The following is an 18,249-nucleotide window of genomic DNA, read 5'->3' on the forward strand; positions in this document are numbered from 1 at the left end:
ATGTGTGCAGGACTGTATGGGTGGATGAGTGTGTGCATGGGTGTGTTAGTGAGTGATAGACTGTCTCAATAGTGTCTACATATGTTTTAAACTAGTATATGTGACTATTGGTGTATTTAAGTGAGTATATGTGAGAGTGAGAGATTGAAAGAGTTCCTGTATGAATAAGTATGTGTTTCTATAAGTGATTGTTTAAAAGACTAAGTATGTGTAAGTTTCTGTAGAAGTAAGTGTGGTGGTGTGTGTATAACTGTATATGCAAGTAAATGGATGTTTGATTCTTTATTAGCATGAATGACTATGTGTGTGAGTAACTCTATGGATGAGTGGCGTTGTGTAACAGGATGTATAGGTGTGTGAGTACATATGATGAGTGAGTACATGTATGAGTGACTGTATAGGACTGTTGGTGAATGAGTGGATGTGTATGTGGATCTTAGAATTACTGAATAGGTTGTTGTAACTGGTATTGGTATGTCCATTGTTTTGAACATTGTAGTTTCTATTTTTGAATGTGTGTATCAAAGGTTATATTAGGGGAAGAGGAGGTCTGCCACTCTATCACAAGGATGATGTCATCAGTGATGTCATTAGTGATGTCATTTGAGATGTCATCAGTGATGTCATGAGTGATGTCACTGACCATGTCATGAGTGATGTAATATGTTTCGTCATCAGCAGTGCATTGCGGGCGCGCGATTTATAGTTAGCTGAACTAACTATAACGGGGGAATTTCAATGGTTTTGTACGAGTGAAAAGTCCAGCTAACTATAGCGCCCCTGAAACCTATGGTTTTTTCGGTGAATTTCAAAGGTTTTTAAATGCTAATTTCTAACTATGCCTACAGAGATAGGGCATGTGAAGAAAGAAGAAAAAACGCACAGAAAGAAAAAAAAGAAATACAGAAGTCCTCAAAGACGAAGAAAAGTGCAGGAAGAAGGATAACGTGCAGAAAGAAGCCTTGTTGCAAAATCATTCTGTACCCTCAACTTTTTCAGACGGATACTGGTGGTAAAAGACACTCAGAATACAGTGAAAACACCTACATACACTAGGGAACACTATGCGTTGGGGTCCCCCTGTGATCAGCATGACCTCCTCTGTAAGCCCCTAGTATATATTAGGGCAGGGGATTAAAACTACCTCTTAAAACGCGCCACAGCGCGTGTTTGCCCACGTCACCTCAGGCCCCGTCCCCTCACTTCCCCACTGTGTAAACACGCCCTGTGGCCATTTTAAGTTGGGAGATGAAGTCCCCTTGAATCCTGAGGGTCCCTAGGGTCCAACTAGACCACTAGGTACCTCCAGTAAGCGCCACAGAGCTGCGTTACAGAGAGATGTAAAAAGGGGCACGGCCTAGACCACCTCTCTGCAACGCAGCGGAGTGGTGCTTACTGGAAGCACCTGGTGGGCTAGTTGGCCCCCAGGGGCCCTCAGGATTGAAGGGGAATTATTTCCCCAACTTAAATCGCGCCATATGGCGTGTTTGCACACGTCACCTCAGGCCCCGTCCCCTTCCTTCCCCACTGTGTAAACATGCCCTGTGGCCGTTTTTTAAGTTGGGAGATTAAGTCCCCTTGAATCCTGAGGATCCCTAGGGGCAAAATAGCCCACTAGGTACGTCCAGTAAGCGCCATTGCAGAGAGGTGTAAAAAGGGACACGGCCAGCACCACCTCTCTGCAACGCATAGCAGTGGCACTTACTGGAAGCACCTGGTGGTCTAGTTGGCCCCCAGGGTACCTTAGGATTGAAAGGGAATTATTTCCCCAACTTAAAACGCGCCACAGGGCGTGTTTGCACACGTCACCTCAGGCCCCGTCCCCTCCCTTCACCACTGTGTAAACGCGTCCTGTGGCCGTTCTAAGTTGAGAGATTAAGTCCCCTTGAATCCTAAGGGTCCCTAGGGTCAAACTAGCCCACTGGGTACCTCCAGTAAGCGCCACAGAGCTGCGTTGCATAGAGGTGTAAAAAGGGGCGTGGCCTCAGAACACCTGTCTGCAACGCAGCTCCCTGGCACACACTGGAGATACCTGTTGGGCTAGTTGGCCTTCAGGGACCCTCAGTATTGAAGGAGAATTAATTCCCCAACTTACAACTGGCCAGGGGGTGCGTTTGCAGAGTGCTGCAAGGAGGGGGCGTGGCCTCCAGCGCGATGCCGGTCTTTTATTTATTTAATTTTTTTAAGAAGGAGGGCTGTGTGGCCCCCTTCTTTTTCTAATTTACTGGCCCTGGGGACCCCATCCCCCAGGGCTTGCACCCTATTTTTTTTTGTTGAAAAAAATAAATTTGGCCCTCCCAAGGCCTTAATCGGCCCGGGGACCCCAACCCCCGGGTCATGGCCTTTTTTTTATTTAAATTCTTTAGGAGGGGGCTGCGTTGCCCCCCTCCTCAGGCCACTTATGGCTCCGGGGACCCATCCCCCGGGGCCGGCCTTTGTTTTTTATTATTTTAAAAATATATATATTTATAGAAACACCTAGGACATTCTGGACAAACCGTATGTACCTATCACCATGAAGATTTGCGTGATATTCATTAAAAGGCGACTATGCATAGAATGAATCCACATGGAATGTATTTACACCGCTAGTGAAGCTCTGACGTGTCTGACGCCCTACCGTGCCTAATCCCGGCGCCCCCGCCGGTGGGTACTCTCCAAGTAGACACCCTTGTTGTTTATTTATACAAACATGGGTAGCTATTGACGGGCACATTTAATATACACGCAAAAATTCGACCAAACTATGCAAGAAACCCCCCTCACGGTTAATAAAAAACACATCCACCGCCGGATGTGTAATACTTTTTATTTTACTCTCTGGAAAGGAGACGAACCTCACTTGAGAGTCACAGCGTGCTCCTGGCTGAGCCCAATGCTGTGTTACACCCACCAGTGCCCGCCGATTGCCTCACACCTCTGTGTTTTATTCCACCAGCTAGTGCATATGCTATGACACTCTCTAGCCCATGTGCACTGTAACACCACCCCGTGAATATGTCATGCCACACTTGCCTTCGCACGGGTTATATTGCCCCATCTAACGTGCCTTCCTCGATGTGTATGTTATAACGCACAGCACTATGCCATACATATTACAATCTGGGATCCATATCTTTGTCACAGTGCATATGCAACGTTACACTCCCCAGCACATATTTGATATTACAACTTTAGAGACTAGTTATGTTACACAACACTGCCCTGTGCATATTACACTTCAAGGCGCATATCGCATAGCACGCGCTAGTGTCTGTGCTATCTCGCGCTCTCCAATGAATCTGTCATTGCGCACAATGTATTGCATATTATATTTCACACCCCGGTTCATCTTATATCACACTTTTTGGTGCATAGTTTATACCATATACTACATCTAGTTTTCATTTTCAATCGTGCTCTCAGGACTATGTTCTATATAACACTGCGTCCACCTACCCTTTTCACGGGCATTACATTTTGCGATGGGGTGGAGGGTCAGGGGGTGTTTCTGCCAAGTGAGCCCGGAGTCACAGTCACAAACGTCCTCTTCTTCCTGAATAAAAGTGAGATTATGCTGCATACTTGTTCATATTTTAAGTAGTTCACACAGACACACATTTTAAAAACAATAAAGTTCCTAATACCCACTTTCTCTGAACAGTTAGCTTGCTGCCCCATCCACCTCCTCCCTATCCTCTGTTGTCTGAATCCATGGACTAGCCTCCTCCCTCCTGCCATGCATGGTCTGATGTGCTGCCACTGCCCTCCATTTAGCATGATGTACCAGTCCTCTCCTCCTGCCCTCCATTGCCCAATTCTATGGCCCATAATTGACCTCCTGCTTAGCCTTTGTGCTTAGCTTGCTGCCCCTATTCTCCTTCCCCCTGCCCTCCGATGTCTTTGTGCATGCCCCTGCTTCATCCTTTTTGCCCACTATGTTCCATGGACCTGCCACTCCTATCTACTCTGAGTGTTCTGTTGAGCTGCCACTCCCCTCCCACCTGCCTTGCATTGTCAGATGACTGTAACCTGTCCCTGCCACCTCCACCCTGCCTGTCCACATGCCATGCCCCTATCCCCTTCCTCCTGTCCTCCATGGTCCATTTTACTGCCACACCCTTCTGCCCTCCCTGATCTGTTGTGCTGCAACTGCTCCTCCTGCCTGCCCCGCGAGGTCTGTTGTGAGGCCCCTTCCCCTGAACTCTCTTGTCTGTGCCCAGGTCCTGACCCTCCCTTCTATCCTCCATGGTCCTTTCTGCATGCCCCTGCACCCTCCTTCTTGCCCATCATAGCCATTGTGCTGCCACTAACCCTCCCGCTTGCCATGCATGGTCTTCTGTGCTGCCATGGCCCCTCCCACCTTCCCTGTGTGGTCAGCTAGCTGCTCCTGGCCCCCTCCCACCTTCCCTCCATGGTCTGTGTGTATGCCACCATAGTCTCATTGTTGCTCTCCATGGTGTGTCTTGTTTCTAGTGCCCATCCTGCCTGACCTCCATGGTCATCTTGCTGCTCCTGCCCTGCCACCTTGCCCCCAGCCCTCTGTTTCCATGTGCAGACCCCCTATTCCCTCCCTCCTGGCTTGTCTGTTCCATTGTAATGCCCCTGATCCGTCCCTCCTGCCCTTTATGGTCTGTTATGCTGCAGCTTTCTCTCCTGTCTGTCCATTATGGTCAGCTAGCTACCATTGCCTCTTTCCCATCTGTTCTCTGTTGTCCGTGTGCATGGTCCTGTCCCCTCCCTATTGCTTTCTATGGATTGTTTTGCTGCACTCCCGTCCCGCATGCGCTGTGTGGTGTATTGTGCTGCTGCAAACCCTAATGCCTGCCCTGTAGGGTCAGTTTGGTGCACCTCCCCATGTCCCTCCTGTCCTCTGTTATCCGAGTCCATGTCCCTACCCCAATTCCTCCTGCCTACCATGATTCAAGGTACCATACTTGCGAACATTTTGAACTTGGTAAGAGGGAGATTTTGAAAAAAAAACTGGGGTATTGATTTTCCCCTTTGAGTTACATTGAAAAAGAGGAGATTGTAGACAGGAGACAGATCAAATAAAGCCCATTTGAGCTTAAAAACATTGGATGCTTCCTGGCTGAAACGGGTCTGTTGGCATGTATGGTTGAACTACCACTGCCTCTTCCTTCTGCCCACAATGGTCTATTATATTGCCACAGCCTCTCTTTCCAGTCCTGTATTGTTGGTTCGTTGCCCCTGCCCCCCTTTCCACTGCCCTCCATAGTCTGTTGTGCTGCCACTGCCCTTCCTGCCTGCCCAGTGTGGTCAAATTGTTGCCTCTGCACTCTCCTGCCTGCCTTCAATTTTCAGAGTCCGTGCCCCTGGCCTCTGCCTCTCAACAGTATCCCAATGAACAACTAGATTGCTAACATTCTATATTTATTACAAAAGTGTGGAACGCCTGACGTCATCTTGATGTAATCAAAACTGTAATACCTAGAGTATTTCTTTTAGAAATTACATATATGAGAGGGTCTTATTTGCATCAAAATTATGGTTAGTGCTCTAAAAAACTAAAATGAGGACATATTTTCTGAGTTTTCAAATAGCGACAAAGAACTTTTAAATTATTTGTAATCTTTATGTTTTTTTATCCAGTTGACCACTTGATTAAATGTTGCACCTTGGCGAGATGATGTGGTGTTACTTCCAGAGCTGCAGACTTTGCAACTGGGGAACCAGGTTGGAGTTTCTGCTTCAGCTCAACATTCTGTGATTGTGGTCAAATCACTTAATCTCCCCATGTCTACAACCAAAATGAATTTGATCTTGTGTGATGTAACCAATGCTCATGTAAAGCAATCCAATACCTGACAAGTCTGCACTATTAAAACTGCAAATACACAAAAAATAAGTGTTTTGCACACTTCTGTCATTGGGCTACATGTGGGCTACATCTGGGTGATATTTGTGCGGCATTTAGGCTCTTTTGTGTCTGGTGGCCATCTTGGGAAGTTTATTTGTTATGAAGTTTCCTAATTTCCTCAATTACTGCAGTCTCCTCAGTAGGAAATGCTTTTAGTTTTTTACTTTGATTCCATCAAGAAGGTATTCAGATATGTCACACATTTGCCATAAATTCTGAATGTTAGCACTCTAGTTGCTGGTATTAAAAGTGCATGTTTCAGTCTGCATATCAGAATTTTTTAATGAAATAAAAGAGGATTTGAGAAGTCACTCAAAATGTGCCCTAATTTTTCTTTCTTCAGCACTAATCATAATTTCTATGGCAAAATGAACCCCCTCATTGTGTTCCTTTTTAAATTAAATGTTTTAAGTGTTACCACTTTATTCCAACCAAGATGGCTTCAGGTGTGCTATACGTTTGTCATAAGTAGGACTGTTAGCGCTCTAATTGTTCTTTAGAACACTCTGGGAAGCTGCAGTAGAACACAAAGTAATCAACTGACAGTCTCTGCCCTTGTTGGATGTACATGTTTTACTGAGAATGTCAGACTTCATTCTCACATGACTGAGAAAGATAATGTGAATTTACAGAAAATATGCTCTCAGTTAGCTTATAGATCACCTTCCAAACCTCTGTGTGAAAAGCATGAGAAAATAGTTTTCTCTCAAACATGATTCGTGATATCACAGCAGAAGGCTTTTTCACATGGTAAAATCACCTTAGAACACACCACAATTCCTAAAATGAGTATGGTACCATCAACAAATGATTTATAATTTAACTAAAGTCTTAAAACCTTCTATTAACTGCAATGCTTTTTAATGAGGTGCTATCATGTATATTGGTCCCAAGATGGCTGCCAACACTTCTTGGATGAAGTGCTGACAGCCAATCAGATCTCACGATGAGATGTGTGTTTAGGCTCCGCCCAGATATATATGTGATTTTACTTTTGATTTTCTCAGGAACTACTGAACGGATTTACACCATTTAAGCAAAAGGCACATGCCGGACCTGAGGACTACCTCTTTGCCAAATTTCAAGCAATTCTGTTCAGCCGTTCGGGCTGTACCTTCGACTAAAGTTCCTATGGGAAAATGCATGGGGAAAACGCGTTTTGGGACCCCCCTTTTTCCTCAGCCCCCGCTTTACGAATCACCCCGAGACTAGGGTAGGAGCTGAGTGAAGCGCCCCATTAGTTTTGAAAATTTCACGAAGATAAGTCAACCGGCGCCAAAGTTATTCAAAATAGAATTTTCAGATTTCCTATGGGAACTCGGTCCTAACTATAACTATCTACTGGCGACCGCCAGTAGATAATATAGTTAGGGTCTAGTTTCCATAGGAAAAGCATTTTTTGTATTCCCAATATCTTTGGCGACGGTTGACGAATCTTTGCGAAATTTTCAAAACTAGTGATCAGCTCCGGTCAGCTTCTGTCTTGAAAGTTTCGGGGTGATTTGCCAAGTGGGGGCACAGAAAAAAGGGGCTCCCAAAACTTGTTTTTCTCATGTATTTTTCCATAGGAAATTTTAGACAAAGCTACAGCCCAAACTGCTGAACGGAATTACACCAAATTTGGCAAAAAGGTAGCCGTTGGTTCAGAAAGAGTCCTTTTTGTTAAATGGTCTAAATCAGTTCAGTAGTTCCAGAGAAATTTGAAAAAGAAAACGTTTCGATATCTAGGGACGTGGTGGATTCGCGAACACTCCTGAGCACGAGCTACACTCTGATTTGCTGCCAACACTCCAAACCGGGAAGTGTTGGCAGCCATCTTGTGACTCTGTAGAACCAAGTCACAAGAAAACCGTAAAACACAGTGTAAAATGAAGAAAAGGGGGCAGGGTAGAAATACCCTGACAGCCTAGGGCTGCTTAGGGGGTTCCACAAGGACCCCCAGAGACAAAAATATATATTTGTTTTTTAAAAATGGCAGAAGTTGCGTTGGGGTCGCAACTCCTTCCGAGAAAATAAAAAAAAAGCGTGCACTGTTGTTTTGAAAAAGCCCCCGGGTGGGCCAGGTCCCGGAAGCACTTGCGAATTAATGTGTGGGGGCCCATGGGGGCCCCCGCAGCCCTAGGGACAGCCACCTCCCGCGGCAGTTAATATTTAAATACGGGGGTCTGTTGCAGACCCCTGTGCCCCGGGACAACCACTTCCCTGGGGCAATGAAGAGGAGGGAGGGGGCTGCACGGCCCCCCTCCAGGAGTCCTCGATGGCCCTGGGGACTGCCACCCCCCAGGGCCAGCTCTTGCAGTGTCCTGGGGTGCCCACCCCCAGGACACTCCTGTTTGCAATGACAGGGCGGGATCCATGGGGCTCCCGCCCTGTCATTGCAAACTCCTACAATGCTTCATGGAAGCGAGAGCAGGGAAACCTGCTCTTGCTTCTACGAAGAAAAGCAGGATTGCTTTTTCCCAAGGGGAGCCAGCAGCAGCTCCCCTTGTGGGAAAGCAATGCCAGCTCCCGCAGGAGGTGGGGAGCCGGCAGGACCGTGGGGGCATTGGGGCTCCCCCCACGGTCACCAACTGTGAGGCTATGCCCCGGGGAATGGGGTCCTCGGGGCCATTAATGGCCTGGGAGGGGGGCCACGTGGCCCCCCTTCTTTTTTATTAAAGCTTTTTTTACATGTCCCGGGTGATGGAGTGCCTGGGGCGAATATACATTTATAATAGTAGACTTTTTTTTGCCAAAGCTTGGAGTCACGACTAGGCCTGGGCAAAAATTTCGTTCCGTTCGCGGAAATTGCGATAATTTGACATTTTTGCGTTCCGCGGAGAGCGCGAAGATGTCAAAAATTCCGGTTTCCGCAGCTTGGCGATAATTTGTTTCTTGCTCGCGCTGTAAAATGATACATTCTCGCGCGCGCGCGATCGCCTTACCTGATTCCCTGCGTTCGCCGACAAGTTTTCTTGATCCGGTCGCGTTCTCCATGAGATGTTGTATTGTTTTTAGCCATTTGCGCTGTCTCGCGACAGTTCGCGCCCGCAGTGACGTCATGCGTCGCGCGATCACGTCTTTCTTCTCGCGATCATGCACCGCGAGAACAACTCAAAACAAGATGGCCGCGCCCGCAAGCAGCCACATGGGTAAGTTGGCGACCCGCAACCATGCAGAAAATCGCGCGAACATGCCGGAAAAAAACTTCCGCATCTTCGCGATATTTCTGCTTGTTTGCGATAATTTTAAACATTCTCGCGATAATTTGCGAAGGTTAATTCCGCAAATTCCGCCCACCCCTAGTCACGACCCTTGCGTGGCCCATTGGTGTAAACACGAGGGGTGCACGGCTCCCAGCACAGCCCACTGGTGTGAACGTGAGGGGTGCATGGCTTCCTAGTGTAAACGTGAGGGGTGCACGGCTTCCAGCGCGGCCCCCTAGTGTGGACACGAGGGGTGCGTGGCTCCCAGCGCAGCCCCCTAGTGTGAACATGAGGGATGCACAGCTCCCAGCGTGGCCCCCTAATGTGAAAGCGAGGGGTGCGCGGCTCTTGTAGCCATGCTGGGTGCGCAATTTCAAGAATGTTTGTAATTTTTTTTCATATAAACCTAGGTTATATGCTGGGTTATTGAGAGGCTCTAAAAAGAGCCCTTGTTTTTTTGGGAGATTGTTGTAGCTACATGTAAGTTCGGATACAGAGCTTCAGGTTGTTGCCTTCATCAGTGAAGTGTACTCCATCAATTCTGTAGATGCCATCCATATTGAAACAAAGATTGTTGTTATAGATGGAGCCCATCCTATGGTCTCTGAGGTAAGCAGAAACAGCTTTATTGACATTTTTCTAGATTTCTCAATCTGAGGACAAAATTGATTGGACCACTTCTATTTCTGTCTTTGGCATATGTTAGAGTATACAAAGACAGTTTGGGGGAAAAGCAACATCAATTCTGCAAAGCTGCCCTTCATTAGCACTTCCAGACTTACCCCAGTCAATGTGCCTAGGTCATTTCCACCACAGTGCACAATCATGAGGTCAGGGGCTTGGAGATGGAAAAAGGTTTTAACTAAAGGCATCAATTGGTGCCACTTTAATCCTCTCTGTCCAATCCATTTATTGTCTACATTTTGCAAAGCTAGGTCTTTGTCAATACCTCTGCGTTCAGCATACCTTTTGCACCAGAAAATATAGCTGTGCCCAACAATCCACACTGAAAGCATCTTGAAGGGATGACTTTAAGTAATGAAAAGATGTCTGTAGCTAGGTAGTCAGTTGGTAGAATGAGAGATATCTAAAATGGTGGTGAAGATGCTGTTTTTAAGAAAGAAGAGATTCTATTGGCTGTTTAAGAGCATTGCACATTCAAAAATAGGGTGCATTTTACTTTGATTAAAAAGCAAGTTTCTTATTGGTTAGTAAAAAATGTTTGAAAGGTGCAGCAGAAAGGATAAAGTCATGTTTTGCAAATGCAACCACACCTGCTGTTCTCATTTGTGCAATATTGTGTGGTGAACTTGTGACCTGTCAGTTAAGTTGAATGTTGCATGACCTATTGCTATGGAAACTCACATTAAGCAGAAGGGGTGAAGAAGTCAGTTGATAAGGGTTATCATCTGTGACCAATGGAAATGTGTTTTACAATTTGAAAATCTCTGGGAAGCAATGTCATTTGTTGCTTATGTTTATTTTTATGGAATTAGAGAGGGAAACCTTGCCATTACTGGTTTCACCTTGCAGAGTCTGGTGATTTATATTGACTGTGTGTAAAAGAAAATCCTGTCTGAGTGTGTGAGATTATTCTAAAACTGTGTTGTTTGAAATATATTATTAAATGTAGAGATGTATATTGGAATTAGTTTCATTTTACTTGAAGTTTGTTTAAAAAACAGTCTGTAGAGTAATATGCGTATTTTTAAAGATAATTACTAATGTAATTAATTAAGCTTGTTTTTTAAGTCTGTTCAAAGGAATAGCTGAATGATGCCGCATATTTTTAGATAGTTGATTGAAGATGCTGTACAAATGTGTATTTTGAAAGATGTTCTTATAAGGTGTGGTTTATTAGGCTTCATTTTTTTTCGCTCTACAAAGGTATAGTTGAATGATACTGCATAATTATAGATACTTTGGTAAAGATGCAGCACAACTGTGGTGTTTGAAAGATGATCATAGAAAGTGTTATGAATTAGGTTTCTGTTATTAGTTTGTACAGAAGGTAAAGTTAAATGATGGCATATATTTAACGATAGTATGGAGAAATAAGGTGCTGTTAATAAGGCTTCTTTTTGTAGTCTAAGAAAAGGTATGGTTGAATGAAGCTACATAATTTTAGATACAATGCTGAAGATGTATAATAAAAGTGTGGTTTTAAGAATGATCATTTAAGGTGTTGTTAATTGCTCTTCTTTCTTAAGTTTGTTTAGAGGTATAGTTTAATGATGTATCATATTTGTAGATTGAATGGTCAAGATGTAACTCAAAAATAAACCACCATTGATTACCCTTTCTGGCATGTTGTACTTATCTACTTTACTAGATAGTATTTTATGAGTTATCTATGTGTTCAGATTCTATTTATACAGTTGCATGTATGCTTAGTGTACTCATGCAATGACCCAGGCACTAACTCATGCACTTCTACAATCCCTTGAGGACTACCTATACAGTTCAGTAATCTCCCTGTTACTACCTATGCATTCCTCCAATCACCCAGCCAGTCTCATGTCCTTATCTAATCACTGTGCCAAAACCCAAGCACTTTTAAATTCACCATGCACTCTCATTTCAGTACTCTAATCATCCAGTCACTACCAATGTACTCATGCAATGACCCAGGCACTAAGTCATGCACTTCTACAATCCTTTGTGCACTACCTATACAGTTCAGTAATCTCCCTGTTACTACCTAAGCACTTATAAATTCACCATGCACTCTCCTTGCAGTACTCTAATCATCAAGTAACTATCCATGCAATGACCCAGGCACTAACTCATGCACTTCTACAATCCCTCGAGCACTATCTATACAGTTTAGTCTTTTGCCTGTTACTAGTTATGCACTCCTCCAATCACCCAGTCAGTCCCATGTCCTTACCTAATCATGCCACCAAAACCCAAGCACTTATAAATTCACCATGCACTCTCCTTGCAGTACTCTAATCATCCAGTCACTACCCATGTACTCATGCAATGACCCAGGCACTAACTCATGCACTTCTACAATCCCTTGAGGACTACCGATACAGTTCAGTAATCTCCCTGTTTCTCCCTATGCACTCCTCCAATGACCCAGCCAGTCTCATGTCCTCATCTAATCACTGTGCCAAAACCCAAGCACTTTTAAATTCACCATGCACTCTCATTTCAGTACTCTAATCATCCAGTCACTACCAATGTACTCATGCAATGACCCAGGCACTAACTCATGCACTTCTACAATCCTTTGTGCACTACCTATACAGTTCAGTAATCTCCCTGTTACTACCTACGCACTCCTCCAATCATCCAGCCAGTCTCATGTCCTTATCTAATAACTGCGCCAAAACCTAGCACCTATAAATTCACCATGCACTTTCCTTGCAGTACTCTAATCATCCAATCACTACCCATGCAATGACCCAGGCACTAACTCATGCACTTCTACAATCCCTTGAGCACTACCTATACAGTTCAGTAATCTCCCTGTTACTACCTATACATTCCTCCAATCACCCAGCCAGTCCCATCTCCGTATCCGATCACTGCGCCAATACCCAAGCACTTATAAATTCACCATGCACTCTCTTTGCAACACTCTAATCATCCAGTCACTACGAATGTAGTCATGCAATGACCCAGCCACTAATACATGCACTATTAAAATCCCTTGTCCACTGCCCATGCAGTCCTCTAAACACCTAAACACTACTCATTCTCTCCTATAATTATCCAGGTAGTACCTGTGTACTGCAGCAAATGCATTGTGATTTCAAAACAAAGCATTTCATTGGTTTTTATGTAGAACGTGTTTGTTTAGTAATAGAAAGGAATATTTTATAGATTTATATTAATATTACATTTTTATTTTTTTACAGATATTCTTCATCATCTTTAAAAAAGACTTACCATGACTAACAAAACAGTAAAGAGGAAACAACAACAAAAAGAATATTATTTAAAGAAAAGACAACAGCAAGAATTAGATGAACATGTGGGAAAAAAGAAAAAGTCTTGCGGTAAGAGGACAAAAGAATTATATTAAAAGAGTTTCAAGGACTCGAAATAGTTTGCAAAACGTAGAAAATAGAAAGAATACCTCAAGAGAAAAAAGAATGAAACGAAAAAAGAACAAATTAATGGCAAATCATGTTCTAAAAAAACAATTTGATGAAATAAGGAAAATAATGTTTCACAATAGAGTAGTATTAAATGTATTAAAAGATGGCAAGAAATATAAAAAAAGATAAGCATTTTAAAAAATGATAAAACAGATTGAAACTATTGTTGAAAAGGCTTTTGAATTAAAGAGGAAATTATTCATTTTAGTTTTAAACAGAATTCGATCATTAGTTAAGCCAATACGTTTTATAAAGACCAAAAATAAAAAGAAGAGACTAATTAATGGAACTAACTTTTGTGAATTGTTTTTGGGGGAATGGAAGCACACTTCAAGTTCAGAGACTTTTTTTAATGAAGAGAGCTATTTTCAAACCAATACATTAGTGCACACAGTTGATACCAGTGGTCGTGCTTATGAAGTGAAGAACGGTTGTACAATTCAGAAAGAAAAGATGGTTCCTAGAAATGTAAAAGAAGTGCTAGCTGATGAAGTTCTAGGGAGACGTACTAAAGCCCCAGTGTATAATTGGGTTTGTAGTAGTATTTGTAGTATACGACAGGAGTCTATTGATATTTTACGAAATTTCTTATGAGCATACAGTAACAAAAGTGTTAAACAAAAGATTAAGATGCTGAAAAGTCTAGATCCTTGCAAAGTGAGAAAAAATACTGGTTTTCAAGGTCATTCTCTGGCTTGTCTTTCTGGAAATGTGTGTCAGAAGTAGGTGTTGAAATAAACATGCAAGATAGTAGTACTGAGAAGTTTGAAGAAGAAATTACAAAGTTTAACGTAATTTGTTGTGAAAGACCAAATTATGTTTGCATTTGTTGTCGACGAACTCACTATAAAAATCAAACTAGGAATATTGATCTGTATTTAACCCCTTCCATGCTGGACGGATTCCCCTGCTGTGCTGATCTTTTCCTGCGCGGGCGTGGTCATGACGGAACGGTTCCGTCATGAGCACAGCTCAACCGTGGCTCATGACGGAACCGTTCCGTCATGAGCACCGAAGGGGTTAAAAAGTGAAAAAGAAAACAATGATAAGTGGAAGAAATTTGCAACTTATTTGTTGGTAGAAGATTGCTTTGATTTGGGAAGTGACCAATGTATTTGTAAATATTGTTATACCAATTTAGAGGAAAACAAAATGCCAGCTAGAGCTGTACATAACAACCTAGAGTTGGTAGCTGTTTCTCCAGAGCTGGTAGATTAAAATACTTATGAGTCCATTCTGATTCAATTTGTGCACCTGTTTCAGGCTATTGTTCGTATGGAGCCTAAAACAGGTAAGTTGCCTCCCACAGATTTACAGATAGGATTAAAAGGAAGAGTTGTGTATTTACCTTTAGATTTAAAGCAAAATATTGAAACAATTGGTGTAGAGAAAGAGGAAACTGAACCTGTAGTTATTCTAGTTAATGGTGTTCCTACGAAGAGTTGGAAAACATGGCAAGAATTAGTAGATGTGAGCAAAGTGCAAAAGTCTACGTTATATCTAATAAAAAACAATGATTACTACAAAAATGTGTATGTGGAAGAAGAAGAAATAGTTTTAGGAGATGATATCAAAATTTCAAGTGGGCAAATTGAAAAAGTGGACATGTGTAAAAGTAGAGAAATTTATGAACATTATAGTGTACATCCTTTACATTCCAAAGAAGTGATGGGAAATACTATTGAATTTTTCCAAATGAAGAAAGCGAAGGGGACAAAATGAGTGTTTGGGAAAAAAGTTTGGACGCTCGTTGTTTCCCACAGCTCTTCCCCACTGGAAAAGGTGAACGATAAGACGAATGACCAGTACAGATTCCCGCATCAGAATATCGGACAACAAGATTGTACTCAGAAGATCCAAGATTTCGAGAATGTATCCCATATATATTTCATCTTTTGTTTGAAAGTGACTTGTCGGGACTTTCATATGCAGTCAACCACATATTAAAAACAGGAGTTTATCTTCAAAATGTTTCTGCAAAGGATTTCATGGACAAAGTACATCAAAGAGATGATCATTTAGAATCTCAATTGATTAATTTGATGGCGTGTCAACATGGTACTAATGAGTATTGGTATCATCGTCATGGAGAACATAAATACATGTTAAGGAACTTAGGAACTCCTACGTGGTTTGTTAATCTAAGCTGTGCTGAATACGCATGGGACGATTTACTTGAATTTCTTCGAGAAGCGAATTCAAATTTTAAAAACATTGAATTCAAGACACCTGGAGAACTGTGTTCCTTGGATCCTGTAAATGTGTGCAGATATTTTAATCATAGGTCTCAAGCCATGATGTCTTTCATCTGCAATAAAAACAATCCTCCTCTTGGAGAAGTTATTGATTTCTTTTGGTGAAAGGAGTATCAAACTAGAGCTGCTCCTCATATACATATGCTTTAATGGATCAAGGATGCACCCAAATTTGGAACTGATTTGGATGAGACTGTTTTTTGAAGACTATGTTACATGTGCTGTACTAAAAACAAGAGAAGAAAACAGCTCAAGACAACAAGTTTTACGGTTTCAAACTCATCGATGTGGCAAATACTGTCGATGGAAATAGAAGTCAAAGGAATAGTTTCATACCAAATGTCATTTTGGATTTTCACGTCCAGTAATATCGAAAGGAAGAGTCAACAGTTTCATATCAGCAGTGAGGCATACAATCACTAGAAAATCTCCCAAAAACACTTACAATTTAAAAAGAAGTGAACAATCAAAGTGTATTAATGATTATAATCCAGTTATTTTGTCGATGTGGAATGCTAATATGGATATTCAGTATGTTGCGGATAATTCCATTGCTGTTGCTTGGTATGTAACATCATAAATAACAAAATCTAAAAAGACGGAGTTGAAAGAAATGTGGGAAGAAATTTCCCACGAGAAGACTCTTACTAAGAAATTGTACAGCTTTAGTCTGAAGATGCTGTCCCATCGAGAGATTGGATCCTACGAATGTTCGGATCAGTTGTCCTCTTCAAGCTTATATTTAAAGTCAAGAGGAATCATTTGGGTTAGTCTAAGTCTTGCTGCAACACGAAAGCGAGTACTTAAATCTATACAAGAAATCAAATATTCAGCATTAAATGAACCGGAAAGCAAAGATATTGTTAAAACAAATATGTTGGATACGTACTATCCAAATAGAAGTCCCCATCTAGAAAACATATGTCTCTATGAAGTGTTGCAATATTACAGTTTTAAGAGAAATATTACAGAGAACATAAATGAAGAAAAATATGCGGTGATTGGTTCAAAAGGATGTTTGGTGAAACATAATAAAGGACATCTGATTAATCACAGGAAACTGAGTTGTGATATGCCTGATAAAAGGGAATTTTACTATTTAGCACTTCTTCAACTCTTCAAGCCTTGGTGTACTGAAATTGAATTACTTGGAGATGTTTAGTGCTATGAAGATTCTTTTAATGCATGTAAAGATAGCATTGAATGCACAGTTTTTCAAAATATCTCCAAATGTTAAATGAAGAAATTGAACAGGAAGCTAGTATTGCAGTTGAGATTGCTAGAGACAGTTCTCAAGATAGTCAAAGTTCTGATCCACTCAGTCATGATCCACTAGGAGAACCAATTCTTGAAAATGAACCAGCAATTACTATGAGTGAAGTAGAAATGGCAATGCATCAAGCTCAACAGGATATTATGCAGTTGGGAAACTTAGAAGAGCAACTAAATATTGAACAGAAAGTAATATATCAGCAAGTTACACAACAGATCAACCATGGTTTACTTCATGAAAATAAAGAATGCAACTGTACATCATTTAAACCTATCAGAATGTATATCAGTGGTCAAGCTGGTACAGGAAAAAGTTTCTTAATTAATGTTTTAACCAGTTATTAACAGAAAACCACTGAATCTCATTTATCTTGTGGGTTAGCAGCACACATCATTAAAGGAATTACATTACATTGCTTACTAATGCTACCTGTTGAACATGAAAACAAGTTGGAATATCACAAGCTTTCTGGAGAAGCTTGTTTAGAAGTTTCAAGAGTACTAAAGAAAATGAAACTTCTGATTATTGATGAGGTGAGCATGGTCTCAAACTTAATGCATGCCTTTGTGCATTTAAGAATGCAGCACATTTTAAAAACAGAATACGATGTATTATTTGGAGGAAAACATGTGATAGTTTTCGTTGATCTACTGCAACTTACTCCTGTTAAAGGGCAACCAGTTTTTAAAACACTTGTCCGTGAAGACACCAGAAAATCTTTGGGAAGTATTGAAAATGTGAACATTTGGTCATATTTTGAATACAAAGAACTTATTAAAAATATGCGACAGGCAAGTGATGAAGATTATGGAAGCATTCTTCAAGATATAAGAATTAGTTTATTGACAGAACATGGCAAAAAAGCTTTGCAAAGTCAACTACTTACAAACTTGTTTCCAAATTAAAATGTTGCTCCAGAAATAATATACAAAAAAATTGTAGAAAAGAAATCTATAATCTGCCTAACGCCAACACTGCGAGAGTGTTCTACATTCAAGGAAGAACTTTTGAAGCTGGAAAAACAACAAATAATAATAATGGAAGCCATTGATAAAATAGAGCACAAAGGAATTACTATTATTTTGAAAGAAAAATTAAAAACAAAATTGAATTAATTGGAAAAATCTATATCTAACACTGCTGGTTTAGAAAACAATTTATATGTATGTGAAAACTGTCAGGTAGTTTTACAGCGTAATTTGGATGTGGAAAAAGGTTTAGTGAATGGAGCAATGGGAAAAGTTGCTGATTTGTTAATGATCAAAATAGAGATGCAATTGAATTTTTGAAGATCAAATTTGATCAGATTGAAGAAGTAAAACAGATTGCACGTTGTTCCGTTCGTTTTTTGCTTGTTAAAGATTTGTATGTTTGTAGAAAACAGTTTCCTCTTTCTTTAGCATATGCGGTGACCATTCATAAATCTCAAGGTTTAAGTGTAGACAGTGCTTTGGTAAACATTGGAAGTACCGTGTTTAAAGAGGGAATGGCATATGTTGCCTTGTCCCGAGTCAGAAGTTTATTTGGATTGTATTTGATTGATTTTGATGAGAGAAAGATTAGT

Source organism: Triturus cristatus, chromosome 2_1 (genome assembly GCF_964204655.1).
Source record: "Triturus cristatus chromosome 2_1, aTriCri1.1, whole genome shotgun sequence".
NCBI classification, from domain to species: domain Eukaryota; kingdom Metazoa; phylum Chordata; class Amphibia; order Caudata; family Salamandridae; genus Triturus; species Triturus cristatus.